Source organism: Acomys minous, assembly GCF_964271855.1.
Source record: "Acomys minous genome assembly, chromosome: 8".
Taxonomy (NCBI): domain Eukaryota; kingdom Metazoa; phylum Chordata; class Mammalia; order Rodentia; family Muridae; genus Acomys; species Acomys minous.
In genome coordinates, this window is record NC_140489.1 from 76,808,152 (window position 1) to 76,829,071 (window position 20,920).

Genomic DNA, 20,920 nt, shown 5'->3' on the forward strand with positions numbered 1-20,920 from the left:
GTTTTAATTGATTGAATCAACAATGCATTTCACAGCATGGTGTGTACAGGCTGAATAACGTCTAACTATTGAGTAAGGACAAGGACTCACATTATTTACTTTGGAGATATGTAGGGAGTTTCCAATGTATCACTGTTATTGCCTTCTAGTTTAATTCCATTATACCCTGAACACATACACAGTATAATTTCAGTGCTTTGGATCTACTGAGACTTACCTTATAGCCTACCATATGGTTGATCAATGCACCTCGTGTATTATAAACACCGTGCATTCCACAGCTGTGAAGGGTAGACAAATATGCTTTCTGTTGCTAAGACCAAAAGCAACTTGGAGGGGAAGATTTATTTGGTCTATGATTCCAGGTCACAGTGCATCACTGAGGAAAGTCAGGATGGGCACGTGAAAGCCAGCCTGCTTGCTCTTTCATGCAGCATTACTCTAGGGATCTCACTCAGAGCCAAGGAAGCCTGGCAGAAACTGTAGAGTCTTGCTTGCTGTCTCACTTGAGCTGATGTTCAGCTAGCTTTATGGAGCCTGGGACCACCCGTTCAGGGAGTAGTGCTGCCCACATTGGGCTGGGCCCTCATATGTCAATAAGCAATTAAGACAATTTCCAACAGACATGCCAATGAGCTGATCTAATCTGGCAATTTGTCTGTTGAGGTTTTCCTCTCAGTTGATTCTAGGCTACACTGAGTTGCCACACCTGAGAAGGAGAGATGGGTGTTTTATAAATATTACCAAGAGGGCTGGAGAGATCGCCCAGTGGTTAAGAGTGCTGCCTGCTCTTCCAGAGGTCCTGAGTTCAATTCCCAGCAACCACATGGAGGTTCATAACAATTTGTAATGTGATCTGACACCCTCTTCTGGCCTACAAGTGTACATGCAGGCAGAACACTGTATACATAATAAAAGAAATAAATAAATCTTTTATTTTTTATTTTTTAATTGTTTTTTTGAGACAGGGTTTCTCTGTGTAGCCTTGACTGTCCTGGACTAACTTTGTAGAACAGGCTGGCCTGGAACTCACAGAGATCCGCCTGCCTCTGCCTCTCAAGTGCTGGCATTAAAGGCACGTGCCACCACTCCCAGCTGACAAGTGCTCTTAATTGTTGACTTTTTATTAACATCTTCAGACTCATCCTTTTTTTTTTCTTTTTTTTAGAAGGGCTAGTCGGGAGATCACAGAGAGCAGCCTGCCTCTATCTCCCGGGTACTGGGATTAAAAGTTAACTATATCTATGCCCACATCTCCCTCCCCGCCCACCCCATCCTTTTTTGACATCGCTTACTTATTTGAGTGTCAGGATGAGTTAGAGGGCAGCTTTTGGAGTTGGTTCTTGTTTCCCACCTTGCTGAGGAGGGTGCTGCTCTGGTCTCACAAAGGTAACATAAGTAGACTAAGGCGATGGGTAAATTGTCGTTATTAGTAGTATCATGACTATTGTTGTTATTCCTATTTTGAGATGTTGTCTCACTATGTAGCAATCTGGCCTCACACTCGCTAACTTGGTGTGGCCTTGAACTACAGATCCTCTTGTTTCAGCCCCTGAGTGCTGGGGTTATAGATGTATGCCATCACGCAAGCCTAAAAGAGAATCCTGAAAAATCTTCAGGCAATGTAAAGAGAAGGCAGGAAAGGAGAGATGGAGGAATAAATGCACAAGGGGACAAGAGGGGGAAAATTTTAAGTTTGTAGATTTAAATCCAATGGTTTAAGTCATAGAGATTTTAATATATTTCTCCAGTATTGCTATAACTAGGCAAATTAAAAACAAACAACTTAGTATATGTGTTTAATCTCAGGACATTTTCACCTACCCAGGTCTTGGTGATACATATATATTTAAAAGATTTATAGCCGGGCGGTGGTGGCGCATGCCTTTAATCCCAGCACTCTTGTTTTAATATATAGTAAAAAAGTAAGTAAAAAGTATATATATATCTATATATCTTAAAGATCCCTTTTGAAGTTTCCCTGGAATGGCTGGGTATTATACAGATATGTAATCTCAACATTCCAGAGGCTGAGGCAAGGGGATCTCCACAACCAGAAGGCCATCTCAAAACATATTAGGAGCTAGAGAGATGACTCAGTGGTTGAGAACACTTACTATGGCACATAAGGACCTGCGTTCAGATCCCAGCGCCTATGTAACAAGCCAGTTATGGACGTGTTCATACCTGAGATCCCAGGATTGTGGGGAATCGAAACAACACAACAGAACCTTGGAGGCTTGCTGGCTGCCAACCTCAAAAGAACCAAGCTCCAGTCTTAGGATGAGGCCTTGCCTCAAAAGAAGAAAATACACACACACCATCTACATGCATATGTGCATATATAGCACAGAGAGAGAGAGAGAGAGAAAGAGAGAGAGAGGGAGAGAGAGAGAGAGAGAAACAATGACTGTAATGATTAAAGATGATGAGAAAAAGAGAGAGACAGACACAAAAAGACAGAGACAGACAGACAGACACAAAAACATAGAGGCAGAGGTAGAGAGAGTACAGACATTCTCCTCATCCCCATCAGAGAAGAAATGGAGAACAAAATAAAGCAATTTGAGCATCAGCCCCGAGAGTGAAGAGAAAAGGAACTGAATTCTTAACCATCTATAGGAGCGGAAGCAAGCCAAGCATCATTTGGGCTCCATACCAAAAGCATCATGGATCAATATTTAATTAAAGAAAATAGTGCTCCATGGTTGGAAAACATTTTTAATATCAATCTATGGTGATAACCCCAGAACTGACTCAAAGGACTCAGAGTAAGTCAACTCTACTCAAATTTATGGGAATGATTAATTAGGTACAACAGTGATGAAGAACTGCTCAAAGTTCTTGATTACTTATCTGTCATTAATTGGATACAAATACAGGTGTCTCTTGAATGCTCTTTCAAGTTGCCTACCATTAACACTAGCGTGGCAATGTTTTTATTATGTCAAATATGACTTCTTTTTTTTTAAGATTTATTTATTTATTATGTATCCAGTGTTCTGCCTGCATGCCAGAAGAGGGCAGCAGATCTCATCATAGATGGTTGTGAGCCACCCAGATCGTTGCTGGGAGTTGAACTCAGGACCTGTGGAAGAGCAGCCCGTGCTCTTAACCTCTGAGCCATCTCTCCAGCCCCTCAAATATGACTTCTAACCTGTATCTTAAGTCCTATAAGGAGAAACAGCTCCTGAACACAAGGCAGTCTGAAGGAAGCACAATTCACTGCAGGCTTCAGCTGCCTTTCAGGGCAGTAACCATGGGAACCAGGCAGTGGCAGCCTCACCAGCACACCTAAAGGCAACATCCCAGGCTAAATGCACAGGTTGGTCATATGAGGCACCTTTACCATTACATGGCTTGGTCATGTAAGTTTCCTTTTGGCACTGTGAGAACAAATTACCATGGAAGACATGGCATAGCAATTCATCATTTGACAGACTTGGAAGTCTGAAATGACGTGTCGAGCTATACTCCTTCTAGTGGATCCAAGTAGACAACACAGTCCTGGAATCAATGGTTTCCAAGGTTTCCTCAGCTCCAGCCCTCCCTGTATCTCTAATGCCAGTGCCAAAACCTCTGCTCCCCTGGCCCCTGTGTCTTCCCTCTCTCCTAAGCCCTATGTGGCTGCTGCAGGCCACCAGTAGGACACAGCCTCCCGTCTCCATCTTAGACTCCTTATTACATCGCCTGTGCAAAGCCACTGAAGGTGATGGGGGCTCGGGATTGGGATGAGAACATCTCTGGGCCTATCATGATACATACACAAATCGGAATATACAGCAGCTTGGTAAACCAGGTGTGTGGATGAGAAGGCTAACCATTGGTTAATTCAAAACAAAACAAAACAAAACAAAACAACACACACACACATACAACAGCTTTATTCACTCAACAATTAAAGGCAAAGGGATTATAAGCCATGGGTATTTGGTTTCAGCTTTGATTAAATGAAAGCTAAAAACCCATTTGGCAAAGGATCCTAAAGGGAAAGGAGAAGTGATGAAACACTTTACTCTGAGCAGGCAGAGCCCATGTTAGCTGTTTGTAGGGAGTTAAGGGAGAAGGACGAGGAGGCTTGGTGGGCCCTTATTTAGTTTCCAATCTTAGTCTGTTTACTGAGAGAGAGGGGGGCTCTCTCCAGGTGCTTACATTTTGTATTCCTCACAGATGTGAGGGTTTTGTTCTTTTTTTTTTTTTTTTTTTAAAGCTATGTACTGAGTATTGCTAACCTCAGAATCATTTTGGTCTCATGGGAACCAATATTTGCTTTAGAGAGCTGACTTTGTTTGCTTACGGCGTGAACGATGTTTGCAGAAGAGGGTGAAGTTCCTCATCAGTCTCGTGGTCTGTGACATCAATGACCCTGTCATAGTCACTCAGACAGCTGAAGATAAAACTATGAGTCCTTCGAGACAAGAGTGTCCTATAGTCTGATCCTTTGTAGGGTTTTTATTTGCAAGTTCAACACACACATAAACCTGCTCCTAAGCACAGGATAATTTGGCCTCTTCCATCAACTCCTCTCAGTGGATGAACTGAAGTCTTACTTGTGGCTCTTGAGTTGTTCTGATATCTTCTTCTTAGCCCACACTGACAGCTCTGCAAATGCGAATTTAAAACACTAAGACAAGATCTTACGTTACAGCTCAGTCTGGCCCCAGCTCAACCCAACTGCCTCACTTTCCAGGGTGCCACCTTCGACATGTTCTCTGCTTTTTTCTGTAAATTCAAAATTCCTCATAGGTAGTCATAAAAGATTATTTCTTAATCTTTCAAAACCATACATTCTGTATGTTTTAGGAAACTAGTGATGCTACCCTCCCTGTATTGATAACTGTGATATTTCTGTGAAAACAAAAATGGATTTCCAGTACATACATGTTATTTTAGTTTACTGAGACATGGTTATTCTGGCTAGCCTGGAACTCCCCATGTAGACCAAGCTGGTCTTGAACTCATACTCACCTGCTTCTGCTTTCCAAGAACTAGGATTAAAGGCTTGTGCCACTACTCCCAATCAACATATACACTTTTTAAAAAGTGCTTATTCACGTGCGTGTGTGTGTGTGTGTGCAGGCCTTCAGAGGCCAGAATAGGACATGAATATCCTGGAACTGGGGTTTTACAGACATTTGTGGGTCACCTGGCCTGGGTTCTGGGATTCAAATCTAGTCTTCATGGTTGATTAACTAAGTACTCTTAACTACTGAGCTATCTCCCTAGGCCCATACAAACTTTTAAAATACCTGAGATTTCAAAAAAGTATTGACATTTTCATTCACAGCATGGAGATTCAGAGGTCCCTTATGACCTAACCTAAAATCTTTCAATAGTATTCAGCATCAGTCATCAATGAAAGGAACACCCAAGGTGTAGGGTAACAGGCCAATGGAAAACCAGCCTGTCCTTGGTCTGCCTCCAAGCTTGGAGACTTGGAAACCCCCATCTCCATGACTCTGCTGACTTAGCATTAATGGCCAAACAGTGTTTCAAAGTTGGCTGTCATGGAATGCTTCACACTGTGCTTTTTCACTAGCTCATGGCGTGTGCTCCAAAAACCCTATAAAAGCCCATCCTTCTGCCCAGCCCTCTGCTATCTCTGTTTCCAGTCAGAGGCAGCCATTATTCTGTGTCTCTCCCCAGTAAATCACTTGTGTGAGGTTTGTTGCATGGTGTAACTTTGTGGAATTCCATGCTACTAGGAAAAAAAAATCCCTTTTACAAGGCTTAGACTGAAAATCCCAGTATACTTTTAATTATTAACAATTTCAGAAGAATATGGTTTTAAAATGAAGATAAAATCATTTGAAAACTCAAATTAATGATACTGCATTCCTTCCTGCATATTTAAATTAACTGTACTACACTCATTCTTGTCCTGCAGTCTGATGTTGGCAGATGTGCTCCTGTAGTCAGTCCTGCTGCAGATGTTCACAGGAGCCCCTCCTCCCAGCCCATCCACATCCGCTAGGGACACAGTCTCCTGGTGCAGACTCAGGGTTCCCCGAGTTCTTTGGGGGAACTCCTATCAGCTTTTCCTTCCAGCCCATGTCCAGTTCTTTGTGACTTTGCCCACAGATAGAACCTCACTGTCTTAGTTAGGGTTTCACTGTTAAGAAAAGAAACCCTGGGCTGGAGAGATGGCTCCGTGGTTAAGAGTGCTGCCTGGTCTTCCAAAGGTCCTAAGTTCAATTCCCAGCAATCACATGGCGGTTCACAACCATCTGTTATGTGATCTGATGCCCTCTTCTGGCCTGCAGGTCTACATGCAGATAGAGCACTGCTTACAAAATAAATAAATAAATAAATAAACAAATAAATAAATAAATAAATAAGAAACCTTGACCACAGCAACCCATATAAAGGAAAACATTTAATTGGGGCTGGCAGGAAGCATAGCAGCATGCAGGCAGACATGGTGCTGAGGGAGTCAAGAGTTCTACATCTTGATCTGAAGGCAGCAAGGAGACTGTGTGCCACACTGGGCAGAGCTTGAGCATATGAGACCTCAAAACCCACCATCACAGTGACACACTTCCTCCAACAAGGCCACACCTCCTAAGACTGCCGCTCCCCATAGGCCAAGCATTCAAACACATGAGTTTGTGGGGCCATTCCTACTCAAACCTCCACATGCACTCTAACAAGAATAGAGCCCAATAGGACCACAGAAAGAAAGAAAGAAAGAAAGAAAGAAAGAAAGAAAGAAAGAGAGAAAAGCCAATGAAATGATCCCTATGATATTCTGCTATACTCATCGATGGGAGCTTATCATAACTACCATCAGAGAGGCTTCATCCAGCAGCTGATGGGAACAGAAGCATAGACACACAGCCAAACATTAGGCAGAGCTCAGGGAATCCTGCAGAATAAGGGGAGGAAGGGTTGTAGGAACCAGAGGGATCAAAGACACCAAAGAAAATCCACAGAACCAGCTAACCTGGGCTCACAGGGGCTGAGCTGATCAGAGAGCCTGCATGGGTTTGACCTAGGCCCTCTGCATATAGATTATGGCTGTGTTCCTTGGTCTTCCTGTGGGACTCCTAACAGTGCGAGCAAGGGCTATCTCCCACTCTTTTAGCTTATTTTTGGACCCTACTCCTCCTATTGAGTTGCCTCTTCCAGCCTTAATACAGGGGATAGCGCCTAGTATTACTGCAACTTGATATGCCATGTTTGGTTGATATCAATGGGAGACCTACCACTTTTTGAAGAGAAACAGAGAAGGCCTGGATAGGGGATTGGGTTGGGAGAGGAGGGGAGGAAGGAGGGGAATCAATAGTTCAGATGTAATATATGAAAGATGAATAAAACTAAAAACTGAAAAATGGTATTCCAAGAAAATGGACGCAAGAAGCACACAGGTTTGGCCTTTTTAACTGATGAAATAGGCTTCAAATCAAAGCCAATCAGGAGAGATAGGAAAGGACACTACATAGTCATTAAAGGAAAAATGCACCAAGAGGATGTACAATTCTAAATATTATGTACAAAATACAAGGACATCCATGTTTGTAAAAGAACCACTACTACAACTAAAAATCATATATTGACCTTCCACACAGTCAGTGATTTCAATATTTTAGTCTCACCTATAGTCAGGTCATCCAGGCAAAAACTAAACAGAAACATGCAGCAATTAAATAAAGACATACCTCAAATGGACCTACCAGACACCTACAGAACATTCCACTAGAACACTAAAGAATATACTTTGTTCTCAGTAGCTCATGGAACTTTTTCCTAAATTGGCCACATAGCATAAACAACATAAGAAAGATGAAATAAGTGCCACGGATTAAAGCTGGAGATTAACAACAACAAAAACAGCAGAACATATGCAAACTCATGAACACTGAATAAGTCATTACTATAAAATTGGGTCAAGAGAGAAATCAAGAAGAAAATTAGAAACTCATTAGAGCTGACTGCAAATGAAAACCACATACACCAAAACTCATGGGACACAATGAGGGCAGTTCTAAGAGGCAGATCCATAACACTAAATGTCTATCTTTATACCAAATCCCATGAGACACACTGACCACACTTCTAAGAGTCACATCCATAGCACTAAATGCCTATTTAAAAAAAGAAGAAGAAGAAGAAATTACATATTACTAACTTAATGACACACTGGAAAGTTCTAAACAAACAAACAAACAACAACAACAAAAAACCCCCAAAAATAATTTCTAAACAGAGTAGACAAGAAGTAATAATGAAACTTAGGGTTGAAAGCAATGAAATAGAAACAACAAAACAAAGATCAATGAAATGAAGATCATTTAAGCTAAAATACCCTCTTAGCCACAGGGAGACCTCTAAGATTTGCCCTGCAGAGGACAAGAATCCTCACCAAAGAAGAAAGGTACAAAATAAACACACAAAGATAAGTAGCTTTCCTATATTCAAATGACAAACACACTATGAAGAAATCAATAAACAGTACCTTTCATAATAGTCTCAAAAACAATCTTGGAATAAATCTAGCCAAGCAAATAAAGAGTTGTATAATTAAAAATGTTAAGAAACTGAAGAAGACACCAAACTGTGAAAAGACAACCCATGTTTATAATTAGGATTAATATTAGGGTTAGCACAATTACGAGTAATATTGTGAAAATGGACATCCTACCAAAACGAATCTACAGATTCAGTGCAATTCCCTCCAAAATGCCAACACAATTTCTTCATAGAAATTGAAAAAAAAAAAAACAATCTTTGACTTCATATAGAAACAAAAAAATCCAGGATAGCTAAACTAATTCTAAAACAAACAAACAAAACTGCGGCAACTATCACCATCCTAGATTGCAAGTTGTATTACAAAGCTATTGTAATAAAAACAGCACGGTATTGACATAATAGACACATTAATCAATGCATAAATTGAAGACCCAGGTCTAGATAGAACTTCAGACATCTAAGAGCACCTGTTTTTTTGTAGTTGTTTGTTTGTTTGTTTTAACAAAGAAGCCAAAAATACACACTGGAGAAAAGACAGAATCTTTAACAAACGCTGCTGCTCAAACTGAATAGCCGCATATAGAGAAATGAAAATAGATCCATATCTATGACCCTAAGCAAAACAACTCCAGATGGATGAAGGACTTTACTGTAAGACAAAATACTCTGAACCTGATAATTTTTCGACACTGTCCGTGTGAATCCAAGATTCAGTTTTTGCAGACTGGATACTTAGCTGTCCTGAGTCTCACTGGTCGCTGAGCTTCACAAGCTGCCATCCCCCACCACCTCTCACAAGCTGCTGCGCAGATGTTGGTTGACTTGCTTTGTGGACACCTGAATACATCCTTCAACTCCTCTCCAGGCTCCTCACCTATTAAGGTGTGAAAGCTCATGTCTATAGCTTTCCTGCCATAGACATCCAAGAGGGAAAACATTTCTTGGGTACTCTCAAGATATTGGAGGAGGTGTGAGTGCCCACGTGGCTCATTTGGTTGTTTTCTGGGATTTGGTTTGTGTGTTTGTTTTTTGAGATAGGGTCTTATGTAGCTCAGATGGCCTCAAACTCCTTATGTAGCTAACGATGACCCTCCTGCCTCCACCTGCCAAGTGCTAGGATTACTAGAGTGCGGTAATAACACGACTCCTTGTTCATTGCTTTGGGGAATATGGAGATGCTCCAGATCCTTCTCCCTCAGGCATCCTTAGCTCAGCTGCCCAGGCTTGGAGTTTGCCATGCTGGGGCTCCCACAGCCTCAGAGCCAGGCGGCTCACCATGAGACTGTATTAAATAACTTGGCCTCCTTTCTTTTGCTGTCCTTGTTAGTTAGCTCTTAAAAATCTGCCTGTGCCTCAGCCTGATTGTTCTCCTATGAGCTGATCAAACTTAGAGCTTTGAATTTCTCTGAACCTTAAATGAGTGTCCCCCAAATACCAGCAGTTTCCTGGCTTTTGATCTCATCAGAGTCCTCATTAGCTGGCAGCTTTCTCTAAGGCTGAAGGCAGACTCAAAGAACTAAAGAGTTCTTTGAATGTACTGGAGTGACCGTATGCCATGGTCTCAACTCTGTGGAAGGTTAGCTGCCACTTCTTGGAAAATTATGTGAATGCCCTGGGTGGTACATAAATAATTAAGTAGCGACTTTTAATTAAGGCTTTGTACTGAAAGTGGCTGTGTGCAAAATTAAGTGCTTTTTAATAACTAACTTAGAAGCTGCTCTTTCAATGTGAATTTATCATATCAGGAAACTGCACAAATGGTTAATTTTACCACCTTTGATTTCAGATGACACATGGGACTAAATTCCTTCTTGCAAATGAAGGTTTTACCCAACTTCAGGGATTTTTTTGATATTGCCAGCACTTCTCACTTCAGAGAGATAATGACATTAGTTATTTCTCATTGTTGTGACAAAATATTTAGGTAAAGCACCTTATGGAAGGTTTGTTTGTACTAGTCAGTCAGGGATGTAGTCCGTCCTGGAGGGGACGGCATGCTTGCAAGAGCAGCGCTAGCTGTGGCCACGGAAACGAGATGCAGCTGGTCAGGCAGAAAGCAGAGAGATGAATGCTTGCTGCTCAGATCATTTCTCCTTTTCCCCTTTTTAGTCAGTTCTGGATTCCAGCCTGTGGGAGTGGTGTCACCAACATTCAGGATGAATCTCTTCTCAGTAAAAATTATCTGGAAGCAAACCTCACAGATAAGCCCAGAGATGTGTCTCTTAGGTACTTTGCTAAATGTACTTATTTTTATGTACATTTGGTGTTTGGCTACATATACATATGTGTGAGGGAGTTGGGTCCACTGGAATTTGAGTTACAGACAGTTGTGAGCTGCCATGTGGGAGCTGGGAATTGAACCTGGGTCCTCTGGAAGAGCAGCCAATGCTCTTAACCACTGAGCCACCTCTCCAGGCCCTCTCCTATGTAATTCTAAACCCAAAGATTAACTGCCACAGGGCAGAACATTTAGAGTATATCATATAATAATACTATTTCATGACTCTAAAAATAATGTATTCTATGAATATCCGAAAGTTACAAATTTAAAAAGGTATAAGCCAGGTGTGATGGCGCACGCCTTTAATCCCAGCAGAGGCAGGCGCATCTCTGTGAGTTTGAGGCCAGCCTGGTCTACAAAGCGAGTCCAGGACAGCCAAGCCTACGCAGAAAAACCCTGTCTCAAAACACAAGACAAAAAAACCAGAAACAAAAAAAGCTGAGGGTGTTGTCTTGGCAAATTATGTGCCCTGCAAATACATATAGTGAGGTAGCCCCCAATGTCACACAACAGGACTTTATTTGGGGAGAGTTGTTGTAGATGTTGAAACAAGGTCATATTAACCTACAGTGGGCTTATAAGCCAAGATAAACACAAGAAGAAATCCAGGTGACGATAAAGACAAAGACCGGAGTGAGGCAGCAGAACTTAAGAAATACTGAAGATCCAGACAGAAGGGTATGGAACAACCTGTCCCTTACAGCCTTCCCTAACAACCAACCCTAAGGATCCATGAATTCCACACCTCCAGATTCTATAATTGTAATACAATACATTTCTGTTGTTTAACTTTCTCAGTCTGTGGTACTTTGTCATAGCAAAACTAACCAAATATTACGAGTTGAAGGCTTGTGGCCCTCTGAAGTTGATTTGTTGAAATTTTAACAAGGTGATGCTACTTGGAGGTAAGGCCTTTGAGTGTAATTAAATTTAGATGTTGCCAAGAAATTAGTGGTCTGATAAAATGCTTCTCCTTGTCAGATAGTCACCAGAGAGCCTGCTGTCCTTCACCAGGGGAGGGTACACCAGGAAAGCTGCAAGGCAGAAGAGCCCTTACATAACAGAACCATGTTGGCATCCTGTTCTCAGCTTCCATAACTGTGAGTGATGAGTTCCTGTTGCTCAGGCCACCCGGGATAAGGTATGTTGTTATAGCAACCTGAGAGAAGAAATCAGTTAGGGAAATCTGTGCCTCACAGGGAATTCAAAGATGAACAGTAGGCACAAAGAGCTCTCTCTCTCTCTGGTTGCTGGAGTCAAATTTACATAAAACCTTATTTTAAAATACTCAAGATAATTTTGATTAAATGTCTAATTTGCAAGCAGTCTAAAGTTGATCACAATTTGTTCTTGCAGGCCGGTGAATAGAACAAACACCAATGTGGTAGTTAGAATAACAAGGATGCCTCCCAAAGGCTCAGACTTTTGAACACTTGCCCTGCTGGAGGAAGTATGTCACTGTGGGTGGGCCTTCAAGGTACATAGCTTCACCTTCCTTCTGGTTCTCTCTATCGGCTCTGTATTTGTGTCAAAAGATGTGACCTCACAGCATTTTGTCCTTCTGGAACTTATGCCAAAATAAACTCTGTCTCCCATAAGTTGCTGTGGTCATGCTGTTTTATAAAAGCAACAGAAAAGAAATTAATACAACTACTATACATGCACTGTGCAGCCAGTGAAAAGGATTAGAAGGTAAAGGTTTATGCCCCAAGCCTGATGACCTGACGTCAATCTGTGGGACATACTGTTCTCTGGTTTCTCCATACATGATGTGGCATGCACATGCACTTTCCACCATCCAAAACAATAAAATAAAATAAAAATTTTAATATAAATTTAAAAATAAATAAAAATAGAAATAAATAAGTGATAATTTAAAAAAATAACTCAGAGCCCAAGGATGCCTCAGTATTGCTGGGCAAAGTTGGTCAGACATATAATTCCAATACTGAGGATACTATGGATTTCAATAGCTTGTGTTAGAGGCTATTATAGGCTACAAAAGAGGGAAATTGCTTTAGTATCAGGACTCATGAAACTTAGATCTAAATTAAGTATTTGTCAAATTTAAAACATAACAATCAAATAAATGCATAGACTTCTATAAGTGTGACTTAGTATATAATTGTCATTTCCTGTAATTATACTTATTTTTCAATGGCAAACAAAAATTATTTTTTTGTAATTATGAGCCTATAGAGCAATTATGCCTCCACTGACAGCTGTCCTGGCAGAGCAGAGTCAGTCACTCATATTTTAGAGATAACAGGTCACTGAAGCCTGACTTCCAGGCCTGGCTCTTTCTTCTCATGGTCCAGTTCCCTTAATCAAGTGCACAGCCTTCAGCACAAAACCTAGGCTTGTTTGGCAAACATAATGTTTTAATAATTTTTAAATCTTTGTGTGTGTGTGTGTGTGTGTGTGTGTTAGAGAGAGAGAGAGAGAGAGAGACAGACAGACAGACAGACAGACAGACAGACAGACAGATAGACAGACAGACACAGACACAGACACGGAAACAGACAGAGAAAGACAGAGAGAAGTTATGAAACTTGGTTCTCTCCTTCCACAATTTGGGCCCCAGGGATTTAACCTTTACTTGTTCAGTCATCTCCCCAGCCCTAAAAAAAAGTTACTGTTGTTGTTTTTTAATTTCCTTGGAATTTACTATCACTGAATTGGCTGCCTCTTTGATGTATGTGCCCATACTAAAGTATATTTAAATATGCTATCTCAGTGTTTTTTGTTTTTTGTTTTCTTCTTCTTAAGTAGAAAATTAAAGAAAAAAAGTTGAACTCAGTAGAAATTTTGTTTCTTTCATCTCATAAACAAATTCTGCTAATGAAGATCTGTCTCCTAATTTGCATATATCTAGTATTTGGCAAATTGTATGAATTGGAACTAACATGTGTTTTACCGAGTATATATTAGTTTAATCATGTCGAACCAGTAGAACATCGATGGCAACACAGAAGTCTGTCATCCTAGGTTGGGTGTAAGTTCTGTCTTTGCCCACCAACTTCACTGAAGCAAAAGTTTCCATTTTTAAACAACGGTTTATAGCCAGGCGTGGTGGCACATGCCTTTAATCCCAGAACTCAGGAGTCAGAGGCAGGTGGATCTCTGTGAGTTCGAGGCCATTCTGGTCTACAAAGTTAGTCTAGGACAGCCAAGGCTACACAGAGAAACCTTGCCTGGAAAAACCAGAATAATAATAATAATAATAATAATAATAATAATAATAATAATAATAATAATAATAGGAAGAAGAAGAAGAAGAAGAAGAAGAAGAAGAAGAAGAAGAAGAAGAAGAAGAAGAAGAAGAAGAAGAAGAAAAGAAAGAAAAAAGATTTGTTGTGTATTTTTTAAATGATGTGTATTTGTGTGCATCTATGTAGACGTATGTGCACGTGCACTCAGGTACCTGCAGAGAGTAGGAGGGAGCATTTGATCCCCATGAGCTGGAGTTGCAGGGGTTTGGAAGCCACCTGACTTGGGTGTTGGGAACCAGACTCTGAAAGAGGAGAGTAAGACTCTTCTTAACCCCTGAGCCATCTCTGTCCATCGTCTCTTCAGTTCCTATTAATCTAGACTGCAGCTTTCCCACAAGTGTTACTTTTCCACAACTGTTCCCAAAGTTTCTGTGGTGGTTTGAATAAGAATATCCCTGCACTCAGGGAGGCAGAGGCAGGTGGATCTCCGTGAGTTCGAGGCCAGCCTGGTCTACAAATTGAGTCCAGCACAGCCAAGGCTACACAGAGAAACTGTCTCATAAAAAAACAAAGAGAGAAAGAGAGAGAGAGAGAGAGAGAGAGAGAGAGAGAGAGAGAGAGAGAGAAAGAAAGAGAAAGAGAGAGAGAGAGAGACTAGGCCCCATAGACGTGTATTTAAATGCTTTGTTAGTGGCATTAGAAGACTTGGCCTTGTTGGAGGGCGAGCTACCTGTCCAGCACCATGTCTGCCTGCAGACTGCCATGCTTCCTGCCATGAAGATAATGGACGAAATCTCTGAACTGTAAGCCAGGTCCAGTTAAATGTTTTCCTTTATAGGAGTTGCAGTGGTCATGATGTCTATTCACAGCAATAGAACCCTAACTAAGGCAGCCTCCTTTATTGTATACAGTTTTCATCAAAAACTAATTAACTTCTCACAGGGTTGTTGGCATAATTTATCGGAATGAGTAAAGTTACTTCAGAATACAGGCTATCTGTTGTGGATGCACAACTTACTTGGCTTCTTTGCAGAGCTCTTTCCGTGCCAGAATGTTGGTCTCTGTGGTGAGTGACTGTTGTGGTGGCCCTCCCTTAAACGATTTCCTGTGAAATAATTGCTAACCTTAGGAGGCTAAATGAGCTGAAATATGCATCTTCCTGTGAGACGACTGTGCGCATTCTGTCATGCAGGCTCACACCTGTAAGCCTAGTGACAGAGGGGAGGAGAGGATTATTGTATGATGGGCATAGTGAGTCTCATAAACACAACCCCCAAAACAATAACAGAGGCCCCTCAGACCTTAGCACACCTGATGCCAATACGAACAGGCCTTGGAGTCCAGCACACAGGCTGCAACACTTGCCAAAATGAGAACAGACTAATACCATCAAAGTCCATAGCTCTGGGAAAGTCCCTAAGTGTAGTAACCTTGCTTTTTTGACTCCTGTAGTTCCACTTTCTGGCTAACTGAGGTTTGTAAACCCAGGAAGTGTTTTTTGTGCTTAAAAGCTCACCCTGAGGGGGCTGGGAAGATGGCACAGAGGCTAAGAGCGCTGACTGCTCTTCTGAAGGCCCTGAGTTCAATTCGCAGCATCTTCTGGTGCCCTCTTCCGGCATGCAGGCACACATGCAGGCAGAACATCATATACGTAATTAATAAATAAATCTTAAATTAAAAAAAAAAAGCTCACCTTGAGAAAGGCGGGGGACTACACTTGGTTCCCAACATCCATCGTCGTTGCTGGCTAATAAAGTCATTCTACTGGATTGAACCAATATCTGAGTGGCCTTCTCTAGTGGATGCATCACAATAGTATTTGGTGGCTGGATGAATAAATTTTATAAAGGCTTAAGTGGGCTGATTCTTTCAGAAGTTTGTAGCCATTTTCTTGAAGAGTTCTAGAGCTTAGTTAACTCTGTCAATGTCAAAAGGCTGAACCCAAAGATGTAGGCAACACATCTTTGTAGGCCTGTCTTACTCTTCTCTTCCAGATACTGTGGTTTCACCACCTTTTATTTCTGCCTGCCATAAACAAGAGCTTTGTTTGCTTTTCTCTGCTGGGAATCAAATTCAGGATTTTGGTGGTGCTTTACCAGTGACTTACATACCCAATTCACTGATCATTGTGTTTATATTGGTGTCTATGTGACTGGATCATTCAAAACAAAACATTAGCACACGTATAAGAGGTTACTTAACAAGGAAGAATAGGTTGCTCGGGCTGGAGAGATGGCTCCAAGGTTAAGAGCACTGGATACTCTTCCAGAGGTCCTGAGTTCAATCCCCAGCAACCACATGGTGGCTCACAAATCATCTGTAATGAGATCTCATGGCTTCCTTTGGCATGTAGGCATACATGTAGGCAGAACACTATATGCAGAATAAATAAATAAATTTGAGAGAAGGTGGGGTTGCTGGTTTTTTTGAGACAGGGTGTTTATTTGTTTGGGGCTTTTTTTTTGGTGTGGTTTTTTTTGTTGTTGTTGTTTTGGTTTTTTGTTTTTTTTGTTTTTTGTTTTGTTTGTGTTTTTGTAACCTTGGCTGTCCTGGAACCAGGACGGGCAGAGTGTTTATGTTTATTAATTATGCACTATGATACTAGAAGAACCTTAGACGTGGCTGTGTGGTGTGCAGTACCAGTTGTGCAAGGTGGTGCAGCTGCTCACGGACCCCAGGTTCAAACTGAGGTTTCTCAGTGCTGGAGATTTAAGATTCACTGTGGCTAGTGAGTGGCTTGTCGCACCTGCTGTTATTCAAGTAAATTGGGATTCCCTTTTGTAGGCTCTTAGTCTGGTTAATAAAAGGTATTAAATAGATCGGAAGGAAGCCTGAGGACAATAGTATTAGGGTTTGGGAGAAATAGAGTGGTGCAGGCACCTATAAATCTCAGTAACTGCTGAGAGGACAGGGACAAAGAAAAGAACGAGGAAGCCATGGCTTAAAGTTAGAGTTCAAGAAAGCAAGCATGTGCATGGAGGCCAGCAGCTGCTTGGTGGGAAGAGAGGGAGGAAGTAGGGAGGGAGGGAGGGAGAGAGAGAGAGAGAGAGAGAGAGAGAGAGAGAGAGAGAGAGCGAGCAAGTGCTCAGAGTGACAAGGAAAGCATGCTTCAGCTTTTGACCATATTTGAAGGAAGAAGAAAAGTTAAACTTTTTTGAGTTAATCAGGCAGGCTTAGCATTGCCAGATGGTGGAGTCGCTAAGCAGCTGCACTGAGGGAGGGGCTTTTGGCAGGATAAATACATTATCTAATTAAAGAGATAATTATTCCTCCCATCTCCTTAATTGTCTTCCAGTGACTCATATTTCTTGTGGGATGTTCTCTTGACAGGCCAAGTGCGATTAACTCTTTATTTTGTATTTTTTAGACTTGCTTATTTTATGTTTTTAGTGTTTTGTTTGCCTGCATGGATGTGCACTGCATGTATGCTTGGAACTGAATCTGGGTCCTTTGCAAGAGCAACAGTGCTCTTAACTAGCAAGCCATCTTTATGGCCCCCGGGTTAAGTCTTAAGAGAGTGCTTCTCAACCTACAGACCTCAACCCCATCAGATATCCTGCATATCAGCTATTTACATTATATAACTATCAAAATTACAGTTATGAAGTAGCACAAAATAATCTTATGGTAGGGAGTCACCACAATGTGAGGAACTGTATTAAAGGATCACAGCGTTAAGAAGGTTGAGAACCATTGCCTTAAGGGAGGAGATAAATGTGTGCAATCAGGGAATCTGTGAGGGAAGATAAGAATATCATGTCTACCAGGAGCCAGGTGTACTCTATGCTTCTGACCAGGCAGCCTGAGGACAGGCAGGTGTTGTGCTTTGCTTTCTGGTATTAAATAGCGTGTGAGCTCCATATCTGACCTTGAGGAAAGGCGCTATCCTGAATGGCCTCCAAGGCTGTTAATTCCTGTCTAGTTGCCCTCCTCAAGAAACGAGACCTCCCAGTCATTTAGAGGATGGGCTGAAGTTGGGGCATAGGAAGGTTAAGGATTTCTATTCTCCCTGACTTTCAGCCTTGAAGGTCAATCACAATGACTCAGACAGAAGAAATTAGACCACACAATGACCATCTAAGTGTGGAGCTGACATAGAAAAAGTCAAAGTAATAGAATTGATGTTAATAGATTTTGTTAGGCCACTTTAAATCACATGAGGTAGCATGTAGCTCAGGGAGCACAGCCCCGACTCCAGACACACCGAAGATAAGTAGTCTGCTAGACAAACCTGTTTAGAGATAAGGAAAAGTTAGGATGCTAGCATGTAAACGTCTGTTCAGCAGAACTGACAGTCACCAGGACTGATGGACATTAGGACCATCCTCAAGGAACATGCCTGTAACAGGCAGCTCAAGGGGGCAGCGCTGGATCATCGCCAATGCTAAGTCCTGGGCTGCCATAAACACCCCAGTTCTCTTTCTGGGAGAAGCATAATATGCCAAATGAGCAATATGATCCTCCGTAAAACCTATTAGAAAAGAGTAACACTGGTGTACTTGAGAAATATTCTGGCTCTATCTTTGCTGTGTAAATCTCCCATCTGCCAGATTTGCATGCAGTCTCTTGTTTCCGTTGTTTAAAGTGTAACCTGGGGCTGGACGTAAAAGAGATTTAAGAAATGCAGTGTATGTGAAATTCATAAACTGAGGTAGTAAGCGCTGCTATTGGAGGCTGGCCCTTCTCTGGGCATTAGACATGCTCATACAAGTTCTACTAAAGCGCCTTTGCTTTATCAGTCTCTAACTGTGCAGACTGATTCTCGCTGGGAATAAAATCAACTACAAATGAGGGTAGATATTACTGTGTGGATTATAACTGATAAAACTAGACCAGTAACTAGAGCCCCCCCAAACATCACTGGCATTACTATCCTCTGACCAAGATGAAAACAGGACATTTTCTGCTTTTTCCCAAGAACAGGCCCCATGGCCCTAAACATCCAGACCAGTTTCCGGTTCTGATTCTTATCCTTGTCCCTCCATTGCTCACTTCCTGTGTTCTACCTTTAGCCTGCACATCAGGTCTCTGCATTAGAATTACACTGCGACAGCAATTAAGCAGGATTCGTTAGATAACCAGGGTTTTGCTTAACCAACACAGTCTATCAGAAATAATTTATTAAGAACAAGTGATGGCTTCTGGCGTGGGGGAGGACTCATTTCTCTTTAAGGATCAGGCCACTGAGAGTTTGACCATGCTCCTGTGAGTATATAAATAACAGAAACTGGACTTTTGTTTAATTCTTATTTTAATTTTGACTTTTTTTTTTTGAGGGGGGTCACAAGAGTGGTGAAATTCCTTGAGAATCAATAAAAATGCTATGTTGAAAGAAAAAAAAGAACCTTCAGGGTTTTGTTTGTTTGTTTTTGTTTTGTTTTGTTCACTTGTTTGTTTGGTTTTAGGTTTTTCAAGACAGGCCATCAGGGCTTTTGTTTGTTTTTGTTTTGTTTTGTTAGCTTGTTTGCTTGTTTTTTGGTTTTTCGAGACAGGATTTCTCTGTGTAGCCTTGGCTGTCCTGGACTCACTTTGTAGACCAGGCTGGCCTTGAACTCACAACGATCCTCCAGCCTCTTCCTCCCAAGTGCTGGGATTAAAGGCATGCGCCACCACACCCAGCTGAAAACTTCAGTTTTGTGCCTTCTCAGTTAGGGTCCTATCCAGAGTTCTTTGTAAACTGATCTCCTCAACGTCAACTTGCAGAGAAATAAACCTGAAAGTCTATGTGAGCATCAGTTCTACACAGCAAAGCTAATCTCGTTGACACTGAGAGAAGGGAGGGGGAAGTTGCCGTTGGACTCCTTCATTCAACACATGCTTCCAGTTTGTCGTCGTCGTCATCGTCGACGTCGTCGTCCCCCCCCCCCCCCCCCCCCCCCCCCCCGTACCTCAGCGCTATGCCCCGGGGCACGCAGTGAGCACTACAAAACAGCCCTCATCTGTGCCTTTACCAAACCTCTTTCCTCCTGGGATGGAAGACTACATAATATTTCCTTGCAACTCTTGGGGATATTTTTGAAGAAAAAAAAAAAAGGCACTACTGTGGTAGAACACTTAGTAAGTGAGCCCAGTTTAGAACGAACAGAATGAAGGTGTCATTTAGCAGAACTACAGAAATGTATTCAGGCAAAACTATTAGGGCAAGTGGGGTGAGGATCTGGTGTTGGGGGGTGGGAAAGCAGTGGGAGGCTGGACAGGTCAGGCTGAGTGAACAGGGATCCGACAGGTGGGTTCTTCAGGATACCGAGGCCCAGAACAAATCTAAACGGAAGGCAGTGTGCATATGGAGACACGGTGTCCTTCATCATCCTGGAGACACGATGTCCTTCATCATGGCCCCGCTTAGGTGCCTTCCGTAGGCCGCAGGAAGCTGGGCTTGGTAGATCAAGTAGAATAATTTGCAAATTCTTCTTTTTTCACTTTTACTTATTTATTTGTATGTGGGGGAATGAGTGCAACATAACACACACATGGAGGTCAAAGGTCAATCTGCCATAATTGGAGGTTTTCTATACCATGTGGGCTCCAGATATCCAGTTCAAGGCTGTCCAGGCTTCATAAAGAATGGAGCCATCACACCTGAAGGAAACCTGAGGGAAATCCTTTTGTGGATTATTGGTCTTATTGATACACTCACTGATAAGATCACTAAAAACACATAGTGTCACGCTCAAGGATCCATCATCAAAATATCGTTAGGTAGTTCGGTTTGAAGGCTTAGTTAATTCTGAATAATTAATGAGAAGAGGCCTTAAAGAATGAATGGCAGTGTATGACATCACCAAAACAAAAAGAAACGTGAAAAGAAAACATAACATTTCCTGTCACAGGAAAAGTACCCACCCCCATCCCACCCCACCCCCACCCCCACCCCACCCCCACCCCCACCCCCACCCCACCCCCACCCCCACCCCACCCCACCCCCACCCCACCCCCACCCCCACCCCACCCCCAC